The 24798-nt window shown below is 31.0% G+C and overlaps 1 long non-coding RNA gene across 1 annotated transcript; it reads left to right on the top strand.

Moving 5' to 3' along the window:
• Nucleotides 1-10966: 10966 nt before the first annotated feature.
• On the top strand, nt 10967-21250 carry LOC147802069 (uncharacterized). Its single transcript, XR_015429739.1, has 2 exons — nt 10967-11058; nt 12239-21250. It is a non-coding gene; the product is annotated as an uncharacterized LOC147802069 (long non-coding RNA).
• Nucleotides 21251-24798: the final 3548 nt, after the last annotated feature.

Below are 24798 nucleotides of genomic sequence, written 5' to 3'. Positions count from 1 at the left end.
TTTTTTTCCTCAAAAATAATTTAAGACAGCGGAAGTTTAAGTAATTATCTTTTAGCTGTTAACTCATTCATTTAAAAAAATTTTTTTGTTTACATAAAGGCCAACTTTGAAAAACTATTCTAGAACAATGAAGTTATTACCTTTTTCGCAAGATTGAAGTACTAAAAAATGATAATTTCTCTTAAAATTAAAAAAAAAGCAAAAGTGGTAGTCAATAAAGATATTATTTATGACCGAACATTAACTTTTCCTTTAAGTAAATGACGCTGCCGTTCGTGTGAAGGTTGAGAAATTCTTGCAGCTGGAAACGTAATTAAAACTTTTAATAACTGTAATACTCGTAAAACTTAATGTATTTCTCTATAGACTCTTATGGAAGAAATAATAATTCCAGTCTTTATTCTGGATTTTGTATTATGTATCTTTTTCCTTTTAGTAGAAAAAAATAGTTTTCTAAAATTGCTATTGCTGATGAACTTTATCATTAAATGCAGATGAATACCTATAAAAGAATTTTAAGGTTCATCTGAAGATTTTTCTTTTACTGCATATAGGCATTTATTTAAATATTATAGTGCTATTAACGCTTTGACGCAGAATTTTTATGAAGGATATTTTTTATACTTTTTTTTTCATTATTTTTCATTAATTTAAATCAAAATAAGTTAAAAATTGTAGTGTATCTACCACTACAAAAATATAATTCCAATTCCCTAGTATATAAGACATGTAAACTCGATTCTATGTTGGGGTACCTTTTCATAGATAAAGATTGACATAGTCGATAGCTACTCACTTTCCACATTGGTGACCCGGACGCGAGGTGAACATGTCTACCTTGACAATAACGCCCACTTTGATCTGAACACGCCAACTTCGATGGATAATCCACATTGAAGAGTTGTCTTGCTACTTGTGACTGCGACATTGTCCTCCTCACGCTATTGCTTTTCAGTCTCGATCATCCACAACGTATACACTTGACTGCTTAAGGCAACGCAGGAGCGAGCACAACGTTGAGCTCAATACAGCTCTTACGATCAGCACTCAAAAGTACGGTGTTCTTAATACAGCTCTCTCGGCTCCTCACAAAACAGCAATGAATCAACTAGTGGCATCCGTTCATCGAATTCCATCGCAGATAAAATTCTGGTGGGGGTGTACTGTAGTGTATCTACCACTACAAAAACACAATTCTAATTTACTAGTATATAAGACATGCTGACTCGATTCGATGTTGGGGTACCTTTTCATAGATAAAGGTTGACAAAGTCGATAACTCCCTACAAAAATGAATTTTTTAAAAATTATTATAATTTATGGTTATCAATACAGTTTGAAACACCGGTGCGTTTTTCTACGTTATGCGTAAATATTCCACACACAGCTCACTTCTAAAGAGTAATTTTTCAAATTTGCATTTATTTGTAGTTATTTGGATCTAATGGAGACAGCTATTCATCATTGAGATTCTAATAATTTACTGTATTGATCAATTTATTTATTATTATTGATCAATTTTTGTATGAAATTGAAGAGAAAAGCTTTCTAACTACTTTTTTTTTGGATTTTATAATTTAGTAAGAATATAATTCCGAAAATATAAATGATTTTAGTAAATATTAGATTGCTTTTTATGGTTAAAAAAATATTAAAATATATTTTTACTACTAATATATTATTAAATTACATATTATATAAATATTGTATAAATATATTATAAAATAATATATTAATATTAGTATAATTTAATATATATTAATATTATATAAATATATTATAATATATTATATAAATATTTATGATATATAACAGAGCGACAGAAACAATTTATATTAAAGGGACACCGATGTTCCATTTGCGGCAAGGGTTAATGAGAACTTCTAAAAATGGCGAAACAATAACGTTAGCAGAAGCTAATTTTGAATTATATTGATATTTATGATTGGTCAAGTAATGCACTCTACTTTTGCAATATATTTTTCTATTTAAGTAAATTTAAAACTATAATAACTTTTTTTTCATTGAATTTTAAGACAACTTATCTAAAACTATGTTGTTTTAAAAACTATCATAAAATTTTGCATTTATAAAATTTTTTGGGTAATCGTATATTTCCATTGTAGGAAAATGGCACTTTGTTATAGAAATATTTCATGAGAACATAAACTATTATCTGAAATATTATGTTAGGTTCCATAAATAAGTTTGAAATACTTATTTTAATCTATTTTTGTTGAAATAATAACTCCGGGTTTCATTCATTATTTTTTTGACATGCATTCAAGCCTGAATTGCATTTTTCTAAAAATATTTCAAACAATAATAACACATAACTATTGCTGCTTTTTTTGTTAAGAATTGTTAAAAACTATTTAATAGTGTTACATTTTATGTCATGATTCGCAATTAATATCATGAATATTCAAAATTGGCACTCCTGATTAAAAAAATTCTTGCTAGGAAACTTCTGCAATCAGAGAAAAGAAGGTTCGCCTTCCAATGAGATGAAACGGGGTCGAATCCCAGCAATGGCTGGTCGAAACGAATTCCGCACCCAGCTCGCACCGACCACAGTGCTGACATTAGTTCACATTACATTAGACCTTTTACTACAATATCCTCAGTGGTAGACGGATCATGGGTTAGAGTCCCCTTCCGGTCAAGCTAACCATGGAAAGATTTTGTAGTTTTCCTCTCCATATAACGTAAATGCGGGTTAGTTTCATCCAAGAGACCTTCACAAAGGCAAATTTCTCCCGATACTTGATCCAGGTGTTCTTTTGTCTTCTGGATTGAGTTCCAAACGACAAGACAATGAAGTTGAACGTTAGTAATCGTAAACTCGAAATTGCGTCGGCCGACGATCAACGACGGTAATAAAATGACTTAATTAAGAAAAAACTCTGTTCAGAATAAATACATCCATCGTTAAGTTTATTTTATTAAAGAAATGAAAATTGTCTGAGAATTACTAATGATGGGTGAAAAAAAATCTATGTTTAAACTATAACTACAGAATTGTTTTTCATTTTATGCTTTAGTATTCTTAAACAAAGTTGCTCTCGCCTGCCGTATTACCCAACGAGACAAATTTCCGTTCTACCGTAGCGTAAGAGATAAAAAAAAATATATACTTTCGTTATTTTGTGTCGGTTAGGTATCTCACGATTTTGTTGTGTTCTTGATCATTGTGAAACCTTAAAGTTTAAAAAATTATTATGCTTCCACCTTGTCTGGAACAGTCATTAGCCCATTTTAGGCCAAGGATAGAAATAGTTTTATGAAATATGGTATTATTTTCATTGAAATATGTTTAAATTACATTCATTAAGACAAAGAAATAAGTTTCGTGCATGAAAAATAATATTTTATTTAAGAAGTAAAATGGTACGTATACGCACCATTGGCCAGATCAATGAACAGTTTCTTTACTTCAACAGTTATACTTTCAATGGAAACATTCGAAACATTTTGAAGGTCAACGAACTTTGAATTTTATGTGTAAATAAATCATGTGATTTTTGCACACTTTACATCGTCTGCGGGCATGTTTTGTCATGCTCACTTCTTGTATGTCCGATTCTATCAGTTTGTACTTCTTTTGATAGAGATGCGAGTAGAGACGGAAGTCATCATAGAACGTCAATTATATTACTAGATATCAATTATATAATACTCTTTTTGGCATCCTGAATGCCAAAAAATACATCGAAACTGCCCTGAAACCAAAATTGATACCTTCCATCAGGGATCTCTTCTCCAACAACGCACCATTTATTTTTCAGCAGGATTCAGCTCCATGCCACACAGCAAAAGTATGCAAAGCATGGTTTCAAAATAAAGGCATAGATATATTACCATGGCCAGGAAACAGCCCTGATCTCAATCCAATTGAAAATTTGTGGCGACATTTGAAAATTCTTGTACGAAAAAAACGTCCATCCAATAAAAGACAACTTATTGAAGCTATAATTGATTCTTGGCACCATGTGATTACGAAAGATATGAACTCCAAACACTCGTTCACTCGATGAAAAGACGCTGTGAAGCTGTCTTAAAAATTAAGGGTTATCCTACTAAGTATTGATTGTGTAAGTATCACTTTAAAAAATGCAAATCTAAGATAGATCTTACTATTAATTGCATAACTTTTTTTGTAATACAGATATTGTAATACTGTATTTATTATTAAATTCTACATTAAATTACCTTCAATTTAAAATATATACGTTTGAAGTTAAGTGAAAATTAATATATTCTACAAGCACACAAAGTTGAAAAACATGAAACTTTCAAAAAGTGTCCACACTTTTGGCCACCACTGTAGCTTAAACTCTCCCTTGTTAACCCGAAAAAGCAATTAGTATTTCGAATTTTTAAATTTTGAATAAATGAATACATTTTTAAGATCCTTAATAACTTTCACCACTGATGAAAGTGCATTTAATAACGTCTATAACTAATGTTAGCAAAACAAAACCTCTAAGAAAACTTTTTTGTTGATTTAACTTGGCTCAATCAAATTAGCTTTTTAGTTGCATTTATTCAACGAAAGAACAGAACAATGCTCGCTGTACAAAAGTTTTCGCATGCGTTGATCTCTACTGATGTCGATCTAATCCTTGTAGTTTCTATTTTCCGCACAAATAGTTGACTATGAACGGCAGTTAAAGTCATAAATTGTAAAACTTATGTTGCTGTTGTTGTTTCTAATGCAACTTGCCATACGGGCAAGCCTGCTCTTTGAAACGAGCCAATTTAAGGCAGAGTGTGCGTTTCTTGTTTTTCAGTGGCGCCATCTATGGCCAAGAATTCGACTTTTGCCACACCATACGTCGCACCCGTTTTTAGGGCGGCCCCATTCATACATCCATTTATTCATCCACAGATTGTAAATTTTGATCTGAATCAGAGAACGATCGATCTCCTATCCAGTACCCACAGAGGTCAATCCAGTATCCTCGATTTTAAGTAAGCCATACTGATTTTTATGAAAAAGTTGCCATTGCTTTTGTCAGCTACACTTATCATTTAACGCTCCCTATTTTAAGCGTGCATATCTTAATGATTGCTGATGAGCTCCTTAGATTTTCAATTTGAAAAAAATAATAATAATTCAAAATTTTTTTTGAATTACGTAAATTGGTGCTGTTTTAATATGTATAGTTCCTTCACCAGGAATTGGCACTTGGCTCCGCCTTCATCACGTGGTATCAGATGATACTATTTCGCTATTTTGGGGAGAAAGATGTGAACAATCCTGAAAAAGGTTGCTAGTTGTTGATCGTATGAGAAAAATATTTATTTCGCAATCTTTATGTGCATTTTTTAACATTAAATAGTTCATAAATTTGATGATATATTAGTTCTCTCTTTTGAGTGAATAGTTAGTCCTTTTTGAGACATTTTGCTGCTATATATTTAATTAGCTAGAGTAAAGAAAGGTATAATAGCAGATGATAAAGCGGAGTAAGTGATTGAAGAAGAATTCACTGTTTACGTTTGATGCGCATTAAGGGTTGTCTCGATTTCAAGTGCGGAGACTTTTCTCCTCTTACTCCCGCGCCGGAATGAACTCTTCGTCTGAGGAGGTGCGGTCAAGTGCGAACTCCTGGTGAAAGAACTGTACTATGTATGCAAAATTCAAAATTTTTGATGGTTTTCCATTGACGGTCCATCAATAATTCCACCGTGAACCATTCTATTTTTGATCGCAACTGACATAAATAACCATCTCCCCAATGTGGAATTCGAACTGATTTAAGATGGTCCAACATAAGAACTTGTTTTGATGGTTTGTTCATGTTGAACCATTAGAAATTTCCATCTAAGAAATCAAATGTTGGAACGATCATGAACATAATCATAAGTAATCATGATCATAAGTAAGAATTCGGACTGATTTATGATGATCCAACATAAATAAATCCAAATTGTTTTGATGGTATATTGCTGAGAACGGATCATCATGGATTGTTAGAATCAAACTCTTCTTGATCCGCCATATTATTAAAGTAGCATTTTCCATCAGAGAATGATGGAAGTTTGTTAGCATGCAAAAACCATGAATCCAAAGTGGATGTTGAACCATCACGAATCGTACTAAAACCAACACAAACCATCAAAACGTTTTGATGGGACTATCTAAAATTTCGAATTGGGCACTAATATAGGTACCTCGATTCCTACTGTAAGTACTGTGACTATACTGTGACAATAGGCTTTTACAGCCGACCGAATAGGACAAGAACCGGAGTCAATTGTTGATTATGGTAATAATTGACAATCAGGTGCTGCACTATTAATAATTAATTTTAAGTTTCTTTTACTAAACTCCTATGGTTGCATTTAAAACGAGCTTTGTTCATGTTTTTAAACTTAAATTTTGGCGATGTGAAGCCAAATCATGGCTCTTGTGCCAAAAATGTGTATCGCTCCCGAAGCAATTTAGATTTTATTTAATAAAAAAAAAATGGTGACTCTGGTTAACTTTTGATCTAGTAATCGAATCTTCACTTATATTCCTTAAAATGATGAAAAAAAATTGTATATTTTACTACTCAAATTTTTTTTGACTAATATTAAATAAAATAATTAAAAAATAATAAATATTTAATTAGTTATTTTATGAATGGAAGTAACTTTGGCTGTACAAATTATATAATAATTCTTATAATTTGGGTATACGAATTATAAAAATGTTTCAACTCGCTTTAAAAATAGTCAAGATATGGCGAAATAGCCAAACAATTAGATAAACATTAAAGGGTCAAAACTTACAATCTCCCTCCTGACCGAACTATTGGGACTGAATTTCTCAGATTACGGCTAACCCCTATATTTTGGGGCTCAGAAATCCGAATCCGTTGTAAAAAGGTATTCAGAGAAAGTACGTTTTCGAGTCTAATTTCGTAATGTAAAAATTCGCCTGCGCTTATTAATGAGCGTGAAAAGCGGCACGAGCGAGCGTTACGAGTATCGTTAGCCTCCCCCTCAGAAAATTATTTAAGCATTATTAAATATATAAAAAAAATATAAATGACTTACCACACATGACTTTTTTGTAGAGACCTAAGCCTTCAAAATCGCCTACACCATAAGTTGGGGATAAAATTGCCAACATATATATATATATATATATATATATATATATATATATATATATATATATATATATATATATATATATATATATATATATATATATATATATATATATATATATATATATATATATATATATATATATATATATATATATATATATATATATATATATATATATATATATATATATTATTAAGTTATTTACTATCTTTTATTATGAAGAATTATTACGCAATGCAGTCCACGGAACGCTAAGTTAAGGAATAATTAATGGGTTTCATGCAGTTACGTACTCTTCGATGGATTTGTTAAATACTCTCAATATATATATATATATATATATATACTACGTACTACGTACTCCATTTTTAATTTCATTAGAGAATTCTGCTCAATCAGAAAAAGTAATTTTGCCTGGAATTAATTTCATGTTTCGCAAAAAATTAATTATCACAATTTGTTTAAAAAGCGATTTAAAGGTGAACAGTTTCGCTTCATTTGCTTTTTATTTATTTTTCACAAGCGGTCTCTCGTATATATATAACAACACTTTTACATTTTCTCTCTTAAATGAGAAACAGAGATTAATTGGTGTTTTCGGCGTTTCCAGTAAATTGCTATCCGTTTTAACACATCGAACTATTTATTTTTATCGAACTTTGCAATAAATCAGCGTAAAACAATTCAACGTATTATTCGCAATATACTAAATATTTTTTTCTTTTATAGAAGGTAAACGCAGTGATTTTCTCAAAGATTTCGCGCTTTCCTTAGTGAATCACTCGGGTTGTAAAATTAAAATAAAATCAAGCGAGTAAAGAACAAAAACACACATATAAAAATATAACATTTATAAGCATACATAAAAATTTTAATGGAAGCATCTAGAATTCAGCTGAAATTTATATTTATTTTCGTATTATTCTAAATGCTTTACATTTCGGAATAAGGCGTATTAGGAGAAACAAGTTCCTGCTTTCGGGGGTTAATGAAAGAATTTAAAAAAAACTTAAAATTTTGCAGCATGTCAACTTATTTATGTACTTTTTTTTAGTTTTTTGAAAGTGCATGCATTCTAAATTTTATGCCAGTGCATTCTAAATTCTTATTGAAAACTACTTTTTATTTCATTTTATAACCGTCGTTGAACAGCCGACCCAATTTTGTATTTACGACTGCTAATGTTCAACTCCGTTGCTTTGTCATTTTGAACCTAATCCAGAAGACAAGGAAACTCCTAGATCAGTACTTCCAGAGGTATTGATTTGCTATGTGAACATGGAGGACTTTGAGACTCGACAGATTTAACGTGCTTCAGTCACCATTTACTACACGGTGAGTCTTCGGCCGAACCCACGACCTCTTGGACATGGGGCATGTGTCCTACCAACCAGGCTGTCCCGACTCTATTGAAAACTACTGCCGTAAAAAAAGTAAGATTTGCGGTTAGCATGATAACGCAAAGGGGAAAGTGTGGGTAGTAGAAAAATCGTATGAACTAGAGGCGCTTATATTTAAATTACAAAGATTAAAATAGTATTTTACAGACTGGTATGCTTTGTAAACAGCTTGCTTTCTTTTTCGGTGTCTTTACATTATCAGATGTAAAGTAATTTGATTCATAAGAAATCCTCTGAAGGAAAAATCCTAAAGAAATCCTCTAAAGACCCCTCTGAAGAATAATGAAATTTATTTAGTATTATTAAAACAATGCTAGTCAAGATTTATCACAATCAAAATGTTCTGATGAATCGGCATTTAGCACATACATTTAATTTACCTTTTATTCACGTTTTTTTTAAAATCAATAGTAACTTGATATAGTTTAAGGTAATAAAAATGAGTTTTAAAAGCGTTAATATCAACAAGCGAAAGCGTTTTGTACATGCACTTTTAAGAATGTTTATTATTCGATAATGCAACACATCGCAAAATGAAATAATCCATATTAATTATATTTTTTCTAATCGGACTTAGAGAATGAGATAGTTAAATAATTAAAAAAACAACGTGCTATAAATTACCTATGAAACTCTTTTTCGGTGAAATAAAGCTTAAAGCCAGAAAAATATTTTTACTTAAACCTACGGAAAACTATTTTGTTTCTTCTTTACAGTGGATAATATTCCACAAACTGGTTTTTTGAGGGAGGTATAAGTCAGAAAGTGTCGAACGACGCAACGCGTTCTCGAACAAACGTATATCAAATTTGCTGCGAATCATTTGAGAATCGCCCATTTGTATTTGCAAGATAAAGCAAGGTATAAATCTGCACTAATAGAAAATATATTTTGCCCCCGTGTGCATTTACAGCAGATCACCGAAGTGAAGCATCACTGTCTGCGATCAGTGTGCAGGTGGGTGAACACTTGGATCTGTCTGCGAGACTGATCCAAGTGTGTGACCGAGGGTGTGCGGTATGGGTCCTCCTTAAACTGTCCGATCGTAAAGTGCTCGCTCGTGTGCAGGTCGTCGGGCCACCAAAGCGGGGGTGCCATCCCCTCAGCGGAGGATCAAAATTACGAGGGGATGTCCTTGGATCATCCTCAGGGATGTTTCCTAGACCGTCGCTAATAGCCCATTGTGCAGCTCTAGTGCGACGAATTTTAGATTGAAATTTTTGTGAAAGAAAAAGTGACAAAAACTAAATGTTTCGGTAAGTATCTTATATTATATTTTTAAAGCTTTACTTCATTTCCAATTAACTGTTAGTTTTTACACAGAAAAATGTTAATTGAAGCTAAAATTTAGATTTATTTTTTTCAATATTCTAAATACTCTAAATTTCTGAATAAAGCATATTATGCGAAACAAGTACCTGCTTTCGGGGGTTAATGTAAGACTTCAACGCATCTTAAAATTTTGCAACATGTCAACGTATTTATGTACTTTTTTTCAGTTTTATGTAATTTAATCTGTTAATAGGAACATGCTATATTCTTTGTTAATATGAGTCTCAAAATCACATGATTTTCCTCTCCTGTTACCATGGTTACGAAAACTTTCCCCTATAAAACTTCCTTCCTCCTTAAAATTATAATTTACACTATACCTCACTCCACAATTCAAAATTATAGCAAAAGGTCATAAAGGCCTTGCTTCCTCTCACAAAGTAAATTTATTTTGTTTACTTATTCACCAGTATATGCAACTTTGAGTGCTATATGCAAAGACTCACCTCACATAGGAGAACAGATACCACAAACGATAAAGGGACAGCACAACGATATACCCAATGGTGGAGGCCAACCTGGCCGAGCAGTTTCATCCACCAAACGCTGTGCAAAGCGTTGAGGTAGCGGGTTCGAATCCCGCTGTTACACTGGATGTATCTTCGCGCTGTCCCTCTGAGTATTGTGCTTTCTGCTCTTCCAGTTGACAAAAGTTTATAAGCCTAAATTGAGCACACAGGCCTGCAAATTTAGGTGAAACCAATAAGCCCATGGGTGTGTTGGGATTTGAACTCTGTACCACAACGCTTCTGATCATATCGTTGGAGGTTGATACTCTTCGCAGGCTAATTTAGCATCCCTTTATTATTGGTTTATTGAACCTACATAAATTTGCAGGCTTATTTGCTCAATTTAGGCTTTTAAATCTTTGTCAAGTAGAAGGACAGTTAGAACAATTTAGAGAAGGACATCACGAAGAATACATCATGGGTTACGACGGGATTCGAACTCGCTACCCCCCACGCTTCACACTGCGTTTGACAGGCGATACCGCTAGGCCAGGGAGGCCTCTTAGCATCTCAGTACATTTGAAAGTAAGGCAGAAAAAAAACAGTGGACGGAAGCGTTCTCACGTGAAGTAGTCGTTCTATAAAAGCGATTCATTTTGGGTAGAAAACATTGTATCTTCTAAGTATACGGGAAAGTGTGTTGTGTTTCTAGGTATATATTAAATTTTTGGATGGGCGTTTTCGCTTCGTCGTAGTTTATTTCACTTGTAAGTTTGCTTTCTTTTATACTCTTTGTTATTTAGTAGTTAGTATGATTGTTTAATTAAAGCTTTCGAATATCCAAATCAATATAGTTGAATACTTCTTTTAAAATGTCATTTCACTTTAGTCTTGTTACCTTAAGACTTAAACTTATTATTCTAAATTCTTGATTATGTCGATTTTGTTAAGTTTCTGTGTTATTACCTTCTTTTGATAAATTTATTTTCTCCGCTGGTTAATTAGCTTTTGAACGCGAATTTTACGTCTTATTAAAATGCTTAAATGCTTAGTCCTAAATTATTTTAATACTACCAGAAATTTCTCGGAAAACTTCTTCACTCAATGTAATTAAAATTGGATCATAAGATTTTACTTTTAAATTTAATAAGCAATTTTGTTTAAATATACGAAAGTTTTCTAAAGTTTTTATTGAATAAAGTTTGAATTTTATTTATTGATAAATATTTTTCTTAAAGATAGAAAAGGTTTCAGTTTTTGCATATTTATTTTTAGATTATCTGTTAAATAAATTAATGGCTTAAATTATCTGGATATTTTGCTTAGGTTTCTGTTATATTCATGATTTGTTTAATTCAAATTATTGTATAATGATAATGGTGGTTTTTAATTGCAGAATTTCCTTATCGTCTAGGGAAATCTTGAGGGCTTTTACTTAGTTCTAGTCTGAATAAATTTATATAGGTTCAAAACAAGATTTTGAAAAGTTTTAATTGCAGAAGCATCAAATTTCAAGAGATTTTATATTAATAGATAAAAAGTCTTTTAATTAATGGATAAAGAATTTATCAATTAATTAAAAACTTTAAATATCCATTTCGAAAGTTTTGGTCTTAATAAAAAGTTTGAAAATCTCGATCGTCTATATCTATTCAATTGGGAACCGTTTATTGGTTTTCGTTCTAATGTTAAGTGTAAAACCACTTATTTCATTATTGATTATATGATCACGATTTGATATTGTAACAAACTTAAAATAATTTAAAGTTTAATAAGTCAAACACATGCAATATCCTCAATTTACACATTTTTATCTTAGTTTATTTTTAATTTATAGATCGTTCTGCGTTAATTTTAAATGAGTTTTATAAATTTTGTAGTCATATCTAAGCTAATTTAATTTTTTTAAGCATTTTTCTAGCAATTAAAGTGTGTTATTTGTTACAGAAATCCTTCGGCAGGAATAAAAGAACCATTGGAATAGTTGATTCAAAGTGCCTTCCGGATAAAACAAAGATGGTACGAGTTCAGTTTAGAGGTTCTCAAAGCAGGTCGTAATGTTCATTTTTATATTAGTTAAACTGTATTTTCATAATAACTAAGAAATGCTAAACCAATAATGTCACTTTTCCAATCGATCGAATTTATGTTTCTACAATAATTTTAGGATTGCAGACTAAAATTACTTTGCCGGTGTAAGAATTTTAAGTTGTTGATACTTCGATTTCATTTTAAGAATTAACTTCTCTTAATTCAGTTCAGGAACCAGTTAAAACTTGAGCTTTCTAAGTACTCGCAATGTGATCAAAATTTAGATTCACCATTTTATTTGGAGACAAAATGGTGGCATATTTTCACAATTGGCTCTGAAGTTAAGAACCTTTCTTCAATGCAACTAAATGCAAAATTGAGCAATATTTTTTTTATTTAGATGCCCTTTGACCAATGTGGCATTAGAATAATGGACACTGTTATGCAATAAATTTAAGCTTATTAGAAATTGTAAAAGTTTCTCCCTTCTTCCCTTACTAATTTCATAAAATACTTACAGACAATTTTGTAACTTTACCGCTAATCTACTTTTATTTTTAAAATTATTTTTAATACTGTCTAGTAAGAATGTTACTAGTCTAGACAGTACTTGTAAAAACAAATTTTCAAGAAGAAATAGGGTTGCAAGGAAACTTGTTTTGACTCTTTCTCGAGTAATAAAATGAAAGTTAGTGTGTATTATGCCAACAAGAAATTTATTTGAATTATTTAAGCAATGACGATAAGAAATTTTGTTTTCATTTTAAAAGTATGCAAATTGCAAAAACATATCTACTTTTATTTTTAAAGTTATTTTTAATACTGTCTAGTAAGAATGTTACTAGTCTAGACAGTACTTGTAAAACAAAGGTTCTAGAAGAAATAGGGTTGCAAGGAAACTTGTTTTGACTCTTTCTCTAGTAATAAAATGAAAGTTAGTGTGTATATGCGAACAAGAAATTTATCTGAATAATTTAAGCAATGACAATAAGAAATTTTGTTTCATTTTAAAAGTATGCAAATTGCAAAAACATATCTACTTTTATTTTTAAAATTATTTTTAATACTGTCGAGTAAGAATGTTACTAGTCTAGACAGTACTTGTAAAAACAAATTTTCAAGAAGAAAGAGGGTTGCAAGGAAACTTGTTTTGACTCTCTCTCGAGTAATAAAATGAAAGTTAGTGTGTATTATGCCAACAAGAAATTTATCTGAATTATTTAAGCAATGACGATAAGAAATTTTGTTTCATTTTAAAAGTATGCAAATTGCAAAAACATATCTACTTTTATTTTTAAAATTATTTTTAATACTGTCTAGTAAGAATGTTACTAGTCTAGACAGTACTTGTAAAAATAAATTTTCAAGAAGAAAGAGGGTTGCAAGGAAACTTGTTTTGACTCTCTCTCGAGTAATAAAATGAAAATTAGTGTGTATTATGCCAACAGGAAATTTATCTGAATTATTTAAGCAATGACGATACGAAATTTTGTTTCATTTTAAAAGTATGCAAATTGCAAAAACATATCTACTTTTATTTTTAATACTGTCTAGTAAGAATGTTACTAGTCTAGACAGTACTTGTTAAAACAAAGGTTCAAGAAGAAATAAGGTTGCAAGGAAACTTGTTTTGACTCTTTCTCTAGTAATAAAATGAAAGTTAGTGTGTATATGCGAACAAGAAATTTATCTGAATAATTTAAGCAATGACGATAAGAAATTTTGTTTCATTTTAAAAGTATGCAAATTGCAAAAACATATCTACTTTTATTTTTAAAATTATTTTTAATACTGTCTAGTAAGAATGTTGCTAGTCTAGACAGTACTTGTAAAACAAAGGTTCTAGAAGAAATAGGGTTGCAAGGAAACTTGTTTTGACTCTTTCTCTAGTAATAAAATGAAAGTTAGTGTGTATATGCGAACAAGAAATTTATCTGAATTATTTAAGCAATAACGATAAGAAATTTTTTATTTTAAACTAGCCGCCTAAGGCGGCCAGCTGTCCGCCACGCTAAAGGTTTCCACAAATAAAGTTTTTTAAAACATAGCAGGAAATCTGAAGATTAGTGGACAATTAAAGTGTTTCTGTCCTGAAATTTTGTCTTCATATCCAGTTCTGCTGCAGATGTGTTATAGCTCTTGAGGATGTTTGAAGATGTAACTTTGCTATGGTAACCTAAACTATAATATAACTATCAGGTGGAGACTTGTTTTTTTTTCTTAAAAAAAGGCCTCAGAAATTGTAAAAGCATACAAAAGTTGCTTTAAATACATGAAAAGAACACGAAAACGAATTAATTTTTTATGGTATCTATTTCTCTATAATTTTTTTATGGTATCAATTTCTATTTCTATATCGCTACAAAAATTAACGTCGGGTAGACTATATTTGAGGGTGCCCCTTGATTCTCGCCAAGTTGTGATCGCGGTTGATCGCCAAGCTGGGCGATGTTGAAACCCAATCGTGATTCTCAACGGTTTAGATTTTAGCGTTATTAATGTTCAACGGTATACGTAATTTCAGAGGTCCATTAATTCTTCGTTAGATACCGGCTGGTAAGGTTACTTTTACTTCTGGTCAATAAGATCGATGGTATGTGGGCAGTCATAAAAAGAGACTTTATAAAAAAATGTCATCACCAGTTCGGTACCACAAACGCCATTTTCGATTCATATTTCGCCGAATTTATGTGACGATGGAGGTACACAGATTCTATTCACGATAAATTTAGACAGTATCTAACTGTTATTAGATAATTCTGTGCACCTAAATCTGAGTATATTCAAGCTTAATGAAGAAGTGAGTTTTTTTTTTTTTTTCCTTTTCTTTCTGCACCAACTCCATTAATTTTTGCTTCGATTCAAAATCCTTTTTATTGGATTTATTAATTTTGCTTATATTGGGTTCATTGCAAGCTTTATCCGATGTTTTGTTGAAATTTTCCAATGTTTTTTGAAATATCATTATGTTTTGGCCGTTATTTCTGTTACCACGGTGTTCCGCGCAAACAGGAATAGCGCCAAACATAAGTCACCAATTTCGCCAAGGGGCATCCTCAAGTAAAATTTTCCCTTATCGTCTTCGCTTAAGGAAAAAAAAAAGAGCGTGGAAAGAAGAAGAAAAACTTATTATAGCAATTATGAACAGCGATAAATATATCAAAGCGTATCGTTCTATTTACGTATCTAATATGTTGCCACATTTTTAGTACAAAAGTTAAAGTTTTATCCACTTTGATAAATGTAAACTAATGCGAACCTTACAATTAAATTATTAATTCCTTCGTATATTATTGGTTTAAGTTGTCGAAAATTAATATTTCAATTGTAAGGTTCGCATTAGCATACATTTATAAGAGTGGCGAAAAGTATATGCATTTTTTAATAGTTTCTTGAATATGGCTCTTTGAAGACGAAAAAGCATAGATTTTCTTACAAAATGACTGATAACTAAGAAACTAAGCCAAATTTTTGAAAAAGAAAAAAAATACTTCTTCATTATGTCAAAACACAATTATGTGCCGAGTTTCGTGCCTGGGCGAGGCTTCTGGGGCGATATATTGTGATTACAGACACACACACACACACAGCCGCTTTTATTATTATGTATAGAAGTATGCAAATTGCAAAAACACATTATTTGAATCAGAAAGTTTGGCTGTACGCTTAATTATGGCGAATCAGCTTGGCATCCTTGGCGAATCAGCTCTGTCGCCAAGTTGCTCACCACAGCGCTTGTAAAGATGTTTTTTGTCCTGCTTTTACATCTTCAGCAATGGCTGCAAAAGTAATTTTTTTTAAAAAAATCGTATGTACTCCTAATATTGTTAGAGATTTCCATCGACATTAATAGATGAAAAAATCATTAGAAATTGTTTTTAGAAAATCGAATACCGCAAGCGAAGATGAAGTTGAAAAATTTTAAAATTGTCTTTCTTTTTTTTAGGAGAATATAAAAATAATTTTTTTGAACAAATACAAACGCAAAATTAGGGTCCAATTAAAAGTAATTTGTATTGCTTTTGTTATTAAAAAGCAAAGCAATTAAAAATTCTAGATAAAAATAACCTGTTTATAACCTCCAGATTGTTTTGATGTTACTAAAATATTAAAGTAGATGACAGAGGAGTTGATAAATTTGTGTTGACAAAAACTTTGTATAGAACTTTTGCATATGGAAGTTTGTTTTTAACATTACTATTTTCATTATATTCTTGGTTCTTGACGGAAGGAATGGAATAATAGCACTTTTTATATACTTGTCTTTATTTTAAAATAAAGCCTCTCAGTTTTATTTGTTTATTTTTATATTGGTTGTCAAGATAAACATGTATATGAAATGCAAACTAAATGTAATATTTTAGTGCATTTCCTGAGTTTCGATTTTTGCTTTCCCTTTGCTTACTCTCATTCCAGATTTTTCTCAGGAAAATAAATTTCTCAAAACTCATTAAGTCTTAATCTCTCATTTGTATTTATAATTACTTATTAAAATAGCATTGATAACTCAAAATTTGAATTGAATAAGCATTATGTTGGTGTTGTAAAATGCAGAATGAAAAAATACGGAATTACTTCCCACAATGTTTTTATAAATAGTGCTCGATTTTAATATATTGAGGTGATATTATTCTTTTTGTATAATTCATATGATTTAAGCCATCCATTAGCCAAATGCTTTAATATAGTACAATTTGTCTGCAGGTTTTAGCTTTCTTCTGTGTGAAGTGTCAATAACAATACATAAACTAATCTTGTAGGTTCTGAAAAATGTTATTAATTCTTTCCAAATATTTTGAGTAGCCAGCTTAGACCCGATTGATAATGAACATTCGAAGTGCAAATATTCATATACAATTTGCATCAATTATCAAATTTACAAAGTATATAGATATCGATAATTTAGTTCAATATTAATTTCAATATTATGTAAAAGCTTATTAAAATAATATTTAAATATTCTGAAGAAAATAGTTATAAGAAAAAAATTGTGAATTCTTCAATATTCGTTTTGATTTAATCATTGCAGTTTAACATTCCGCCTGTGTTTTATACATATCTAGAGATGCACCATGCATATTCTAAAATATTAAAAAAAAATATCTAAAATGTTATATTTGATGCTTTATTTGAGAATTTGAAATTTTCAGATTTCAAAACCTGTTTTCTTACAGCTCAATTTAAATAAAAATGGAATACTTTTTTGGTTTAATTTTTTGTTTTAATGATATTTTCATAATAAAACCCACTAAAATGAATACCAAATTTAAACCAACTTATAAAATAGTTGAAAATTACTTGGTATTTCATACAGAAATGGAAGAAACTGAAATAAGTCGGGCAATTGTTCAGTAATAAACCAACCACGTTTACCACTTTATTAAATTATTCATAATTATTCAGTAATTTGTAAATAAAAATTGAGTCATTAGTGCAAAAATGCAGCAGTTATTATTGAATTCTTGGGTCTACTTCATAAAGTTAATTGACTAATCATATGCAATAATAAAATTTGTATTAAACCTATTTATTTTGAAAGTTATTTAGAACATTCATACTTGAAAGTATTTAGTAATGAATTGAAAATTAACATTGTGAATACAATATGACCTTCGTAATTGTTACTGATTAATATGTAATTTGTCCATTTAATTGCATCAATAAGATAGGATCAGAAATATTCTGACATTTCCTTGTATAAATATATATAAAAAAAAATGAGTTCTACTGTGCTTTTTTACATAAAACATTGAAGTAAACTATATATTTTTAATATTTCTTTTAAGAAACTCGTAAATTTTTTGTTCCACATCGCTGCTCTCTCATGTACTCTTATTTCAAAATGAGGTATTAAATACCTTGGAAATTTAATCACTTCATTGAACTAGATAGCTTTTAGGAAATCTTTAAAACTGTTTTAGTATTATGATGAAGTCATATACAGATATTAAAGAAAAATATCTAAGTGTTTAATACATCTTTCACAATAAACAGCTCTGCATCTTTGAAAATAAAAAATTCATTACGATCCTAAAAAATTTATAGTTTCTAGAAAATTCAGCGACATTGTAATACATTTTAAACTAAACTAAACTCAGCGGCGCGACAGCCCTTGAGGGCCAAGGCCTACTGTGCCCATCTCAGTTTTCTTGACCTTGGGCTCTGGGGTGCAGGAGCAGAAGTTTCGGTCAGGTGGTCAGCCGAACGCGGAACCCCAAGTGTTTAGTTCCCAAGCATGCTTGGTACTCATTTATCGACCCACTGAAGGGATGAAAGGCTGAGTCAACCTTGCCCGGACCGAGGATCGAACCGGGGATCCGTGGCACGACAGCGCGAAGCGCTACCGCTCAGCCACCGGGCGTCGTAATAAATTTTAAGTTCGATTAAATTTCTGTCTCTCGGACAGGAAAAAATGTTAACTCAAATAAAATAGCTTCGCAATCACCATCAACCATGCACCTACTATGGCCAGCCAGAACGTTTTATCGGGCCAGGGGGTAGAATTTTAACTTGCCAATTCATTTTCTTGTTAACTTTGTTTAAAGTTATTTTTGTTATTTCTATTTTAACAAAGTACTGATGACCTTTTATTTTCTCTCTTTTTGTTCCACAAAACATAAATTGATTAAATTAGTTAGCTCAGAAAGCTTCAATTGGTAAAACTTCGAAAGCAGAAGTCCTTTATAGAGTAGCCGTGGATTGGCGCCCTCTGAAGCAGTTGTTTCTAAGTATGCCAAAGTATGAGTTTTACAAATCATTACCAAAAGCTAGTTTCCCAAATTTAATATTTCATAACCAGAAAGTGAGTGCTGTGTTTTTTTTTCACTTTATAGATGTGAACAAGTGTTTTCAACTATGAACCTTAGTAAAAATCATTTCGCAAGTAGACTAACAAACATTTGGCCTTGTGCCTTAAAATAAATACATCTCAATTGGAACCTCAATATAAGGATCTTTTAAAAATGAAATCTCAATTTCATTCATCTCATTAAATATTTAAAATAAAACTTGTATATAGTTTTTTTCAGATGTTTTTACTTGGCCCACCAAACTAGATTTTTGCCATAGACCAAAAAAGTTTGCCCATCCCTGTCCTAGACCAATAAAACAGGGTTGTAAGATAAGGTATGACGCATTAATAGGTAGAATTACTATATTCTACTATATTACTACTATTAATAGGTAGAATTACTATTCTTGACCGCTTCAAGCGGTGCCTAAAGCGTGAGTCTTTCCTGGAGTGCAGCCGGCCCCTGAAGCGGCTTTTCGTAGCCACTGCGTAAAATTGCATCCCCTACTGGAGGTCCGAAAGACATAAGCCCCTCTGTCACGGAAACAGCACAGCAGACACCCAGAAGACGCGTGTGCTGTGCAGCGCACCTAGTGCCCAATCCTACAACCAAACAGACCCACTAAGCCCGTCTGTCTAGGCTTGCTGTAAGGGAAAAAGGTTAATGCATGGAAAACAATTAAAGCGAGCGTTTAGCGATTTTGATTGTTCCGTTCTTAATTTTAATTTCCTGTTCAGTACTGAGGTCGGGTTTTTATACTAGAACCTTTTTATATGGCCTTTTTTTTCTTATGTTGTTAATGTAATTCTGAGATTGAGATTAATTTTAAAAAATTAATTTAACATTTGATATAAAATTAATTGTTAAAACCATTTTTTAAAATTGAAATTTGAAAAAAAAATTTCTTATTGTAAAGAATTGGTATTAAACATGAACCGATAAATAAAAGTTTATAATTTATGTGATGAAAACTAGAAATAAGCTGGATGAATAATTACAAAATGAAGAACTGGTAAGTGAAAATAGTCCCCCTCCCTCTTTGACAAACGTAAGCTTTACTATTAACCACATTTATGTAAATAAAGCACTTCAATTGGTATTTTTAGAAGGCACCTGAAGGTAGCCATACGAATAATTAGGTAAGATAATAGTTTACCATTTAAAAATGAACGAAGTAGTCCCACGACCCTGTGTCAAATGTTAAATTGGTTTTACTATTCTAAAAATATTATAAACATACGGCAGCTCCATACAGTGCGTTGGTTGTTATCAGTTTATAAACACCCTGTATAACTGAAGTTAATTAAAGTCGTGGACCCATTTTGATCAGCAGCTAAATTTATAACAGTGGCTAAGCCAGTGAGAAATAAATTTAAACTTCAAATTTCACTTCCAAACAATGTAATTAAAAAATTTTAAACTATTTAGGATTGGTGACTGAAACTATTCCTTTTTGTCGATGTAAAAATTTGAGGTTGCTAATAAATTTCACTTACGAACTTATTAACCTTTTGTCAATAAGGCTCAGAACTCCAGTTTAAATGTGAGCATTTTTAGGTACTTGTAATGTGGTAAGAATGTAGATTCACCCTAATTATATTTGTCAACAAAATGGTGCCATAATTGGTTCTAAAGTTACAAAATTCTATACAATATATCTAAATGCATAGTGCGCCTTTGCCATTCTTTGGCCAATATGGCATTAAAATAATATTCACTGTTGGGGCAGCAGATTTGAGCTTTCCTTTATCGAATGAATCCTTAACTTGCGTGCAATGCTTGAGCATTTTTATTTTAATTTCCCGTCCACAATTGAGGTTATATTTTTACTTTAACATTTCATAAGGCCTTTTTTTCTAATGTTGCTTAAACAGATTTGGGATTTTTCTTGTATTTACTATTGAGATTAATTGAAAAGAATTCATTTAGCATATTACCTAAAATTTGATGCACCTACTGTAAAGAATGCGCCTTCAATACGAACTTTTGTGCTTTTTGACCACATGCTAACCTTTACTGATACATACATTCTACTTACCAATTTATCCCAAATGTCAGTGATCGAAAGATCTACTCTAACTTCTATATCAATCAATTTCTAACTAACCATGGAGCCCTAGGTAGTTATCAGTCAAAATTGTTCGGGAAAGTCCCGAACTGCAAAGTTTGTAAAACTTATGAAGATATCGAACACATACTTACTGTCTGTCCTGTTTATGATGATTTAAGAATTAAATTTTTCCCGAGAAATTTCAACTTTGATACCATTAAAAGAAACTAAACAAAGGAATTGAAGAGATTTTTAAAAGACTTTTTGAAAACAGAATGGAGGATCTGGTCTAAACCGATCCTTCAACAGAATGCCCCGAAAATGTTCCAACAGTTTTCGAGAGTAACAAAAACTATACACTGTGAACGTTCTGAGATAAGATTTCAACAGTTTGAAAGATTTTCCAAAAATTTGAGGAAATGAAAGTTTATTGAAAACATGGGTAAACAGGCTTGAAATAAGGTTCTGAAATGGTTGGGCGAGCCCGAACTGGTAGCAGTAGACGGCCGTTCTGTTCCCTCTTCGAACTCGTCGATCCTTTGTGGGACTTGAATTTTCAAGCTGGTGTAGTACGGTGGAGTAAGGGCCAGAGTTACTTCTAATGACTGGGTGGACCTGGACTGCTATTCTAGACCGCAAGTTCGTGACCCCAAGTCTCTGAAGAACCCTAGCGCTTACAAATGATTAATATATGCTTTCGTAATGCTTAGAATTCTAAAGATAGCATCGTTGCATTAGTGAAACATTAAGAGCTGGTTGGTCAATAGTAAGGGCCTGGACTGTGACATTAGGTTGCAAGTGCGTGCCCTGAAAAACCCAATTAGCTTTAAATGTTTGCACAACTTGGACGTTCATAGTGCTTAGTGTCGTTCATTTCGATGACTACAATAATTTCAACAATATTATATTTCAAGGAGTGCTGTAACTTGTTTAAAGTTTTAAGAAATAATTCAAAATTTGTTAATTTAAATTAATATTTAGGTCTTCATGATTCGGTTTTAAAATTTCAAAGTATCTGTACGAATAAAATTTTTATGCAACAGATTTGAATGACAAAAAGGATTAATCATTATGTATGATAGTAATATTCAAAATCAAAAGTGATCAAACAAAAATTTCAAAACTTTAATTGCAGTTCAAAACTTAAATTTAACTCGCAGGAGGAGTCAGAACCATTTCTATATAATTCGGCTCTAGTAATGCGAGAAAGCGAGTATTTCTCTGATCTCAACGTTTCGTAGAGAGATATTTATCTCACTGGATGATCAGGAGGCTGTGGCAAGAAAATAAAATAATCAAATAACTCAGTATTTAAATTAAATAATGTAACTAAATTGTTTTAAAGTTGGTTAATTTAGTTATAGCAACATCTTAAGTATTAGGTACCTTTTTAAATAACCCATTTAATATATTTCAATTCTAGCAACTAATATCCCAACTTAATTGGTTTTATTTTCTCATTCTAATTTTTAATGTTGCTCTAACCCCTTCTCTAACTGCAAAGCTAGAGATGGGCTTCACTGACTGTGGAGGATAGGGTTCTAGGTGTACAGGACAGAAAGTATTGCTTCTGGGTGGCAGATTTGGCTGCCCGATTGGCCTAGACTTGTGAACTCTCCAGAATACTAGTGATTTCTTACTTTAACGACGGTAAAAGCCATAAAACAGCTTCGTTGGTCAGCACGCCACTTACGGCCACATCCTAGTTTAAATTAAGCATGTTTACACGATTACAAGTCTGAGAATCACTCTTTAATTAGTTTTATGTACGAAACTTTTATTTGCATATTTTAATTTTAAAATTAATTTACTTTTCATTTTATAAAAGTTGAATATAACTGATTGCTTAATGTAAATAAGAATATGTAACGTAGAATAATTAAAGTAACATAACTAAAAAATCTAGATTTGTTGAACCTGAAGTTAGCAAATTTTTAAATTTACGGAAAATGATAGTTTCTATTAAGCAGAAAATACCATGAAACAAATTTTTCATACTGGTACTTGTTCAATAGTGTTATTGTCAAACTTTTTCTATCTTACGCATTGTGAATCTAGCAATCAGTTAAATAGCTTAATAGAAACTATCATTAATGTAGTAGAGTTTCTATTAAGCAGAAAATGCAGTTCTATGCTATGCTATGCTATCAGTTTACTTCATTAATGATAGTTTCTATTAAGCAAATTAATGATAGTTTCGATTAAGCAGAAAATGCCATGAAACAAATATTTCATACTGGTACTTTTTCAATTGTGTTATTGTCAAATGTTTTCTATTTTACTCATTGTGAATCTAGCAATCAGACTACATTAATGATAGTTTCTATTAAGCAGAAAATAAAATGAAACAAATTTTTCATACTGGTACTTGTTCAAAAGTGTTATTGTCAAACTTTTTCTATTTTACGCAGTGTGAATCTAGCCATCAGTTTACTTCATTAATGATAGTTTCTATTAAGCAAATTAATTATAGTTTCGATTAAGCAGAAAATGCCATGAAACAAATATTTCATACTGGTACTTGTTCATTTGTGTTATTGTCAAATGTTTTCTATCTTACGTATTGTGAATCTAGCAATCAGTCTACTACATTAATGATAGTTTCTATTAAGCAATTTGAGTTTCTATTAAGCAGAAAATGCCACGAAACAAATATTTCATACTGGTACTTCTTCAATTGTGTTACTGTCAAATTTTTTCTATTTTACGCAATGTGAATCTAGCCATCAGTTTACTTCATTAATGATAGTTTCTATTCAGAAAATTAATGCCAGTTTCGATTAAGCAGAAAATACCATGAAACAAATTTTTCATACTGGTACTTGTTCAATAGTGTTATTGTCAAATGTTTTCTATTTTACTCATTGTGAGTCTAGCAATCAGTCTACTACATTAATGATAGTTTCTATATAAGCAATTTGAGTTTCTTTTAAGCAGAAGCTACCATGAAACAAATTACTCATACTGGTACTTGTTCAATAGTGTTATTGTCAAAGTTTTTCTATCTTACGCATTGTGAATCTAGCAATCAGTCTACTACATTAATGATAGTTTCTATTAAGCAATTTGAGTTTCTATTAAGCAGAAAATGCCATGATACAAATATTTTATACTGGTACTTGTTCATTAGTGTTATTGTCAAATGTTTTCTATTTTACTCATTGTGAATCTAGCAATCAGTTTACTACATTAATGATAGTTTATATTAAGCAATTTGAGTTTCTATTAAGCAGAAAATGCCATGAAACAAATATTTCATACTGGTACTTATTCAATAGTGTTATTGTCAATTTTTTTCCATTTTACGCTGTGTGAATCTAGCAATCAGTTTACTTCATTAATGATAGATTCTATTAAGCAAATTAATGATTGTTTCGATAAAGCAGAAAATAAAATGAAACAAATTTTTCATACTGGTACTTGTTCAATAGTGTTATTGTCAAATTTTTTCTATTTTACGCTGTGTGAATCTAGCAATCAGTTTACTTCATTAATGATAGTTTCTATTAAGCAAATTAATGATTGTTTCGATTAAGCAGAAAATAAAATGAAACAAATATTTCATACTGGTACTTGTTCAATTGTGTTACTGTCAAACTCTTTCTATCTTACGCATTGTGAATCTAGCAATCAGT

The sequence above is a fragment of the Parasteatoda tepidariorum genome, chromosome 10 (assembly GCF_982258835.1).
Source record: "Parasteatoda tepidariorum strain Cologne lab strain chromosome 10, Ptep-v5.0, whole genome shotgun sequence".
Lineage (NCBI taxonomy): Eukaryota > Metazoa > Arthropoda > Arachnida > Araneae > Theridiidae > Parasteatoda > Parasteatoda tepidariorum.
This window is presented reverse-complemented; position numbering and strand designations above follow the sequence as displayed.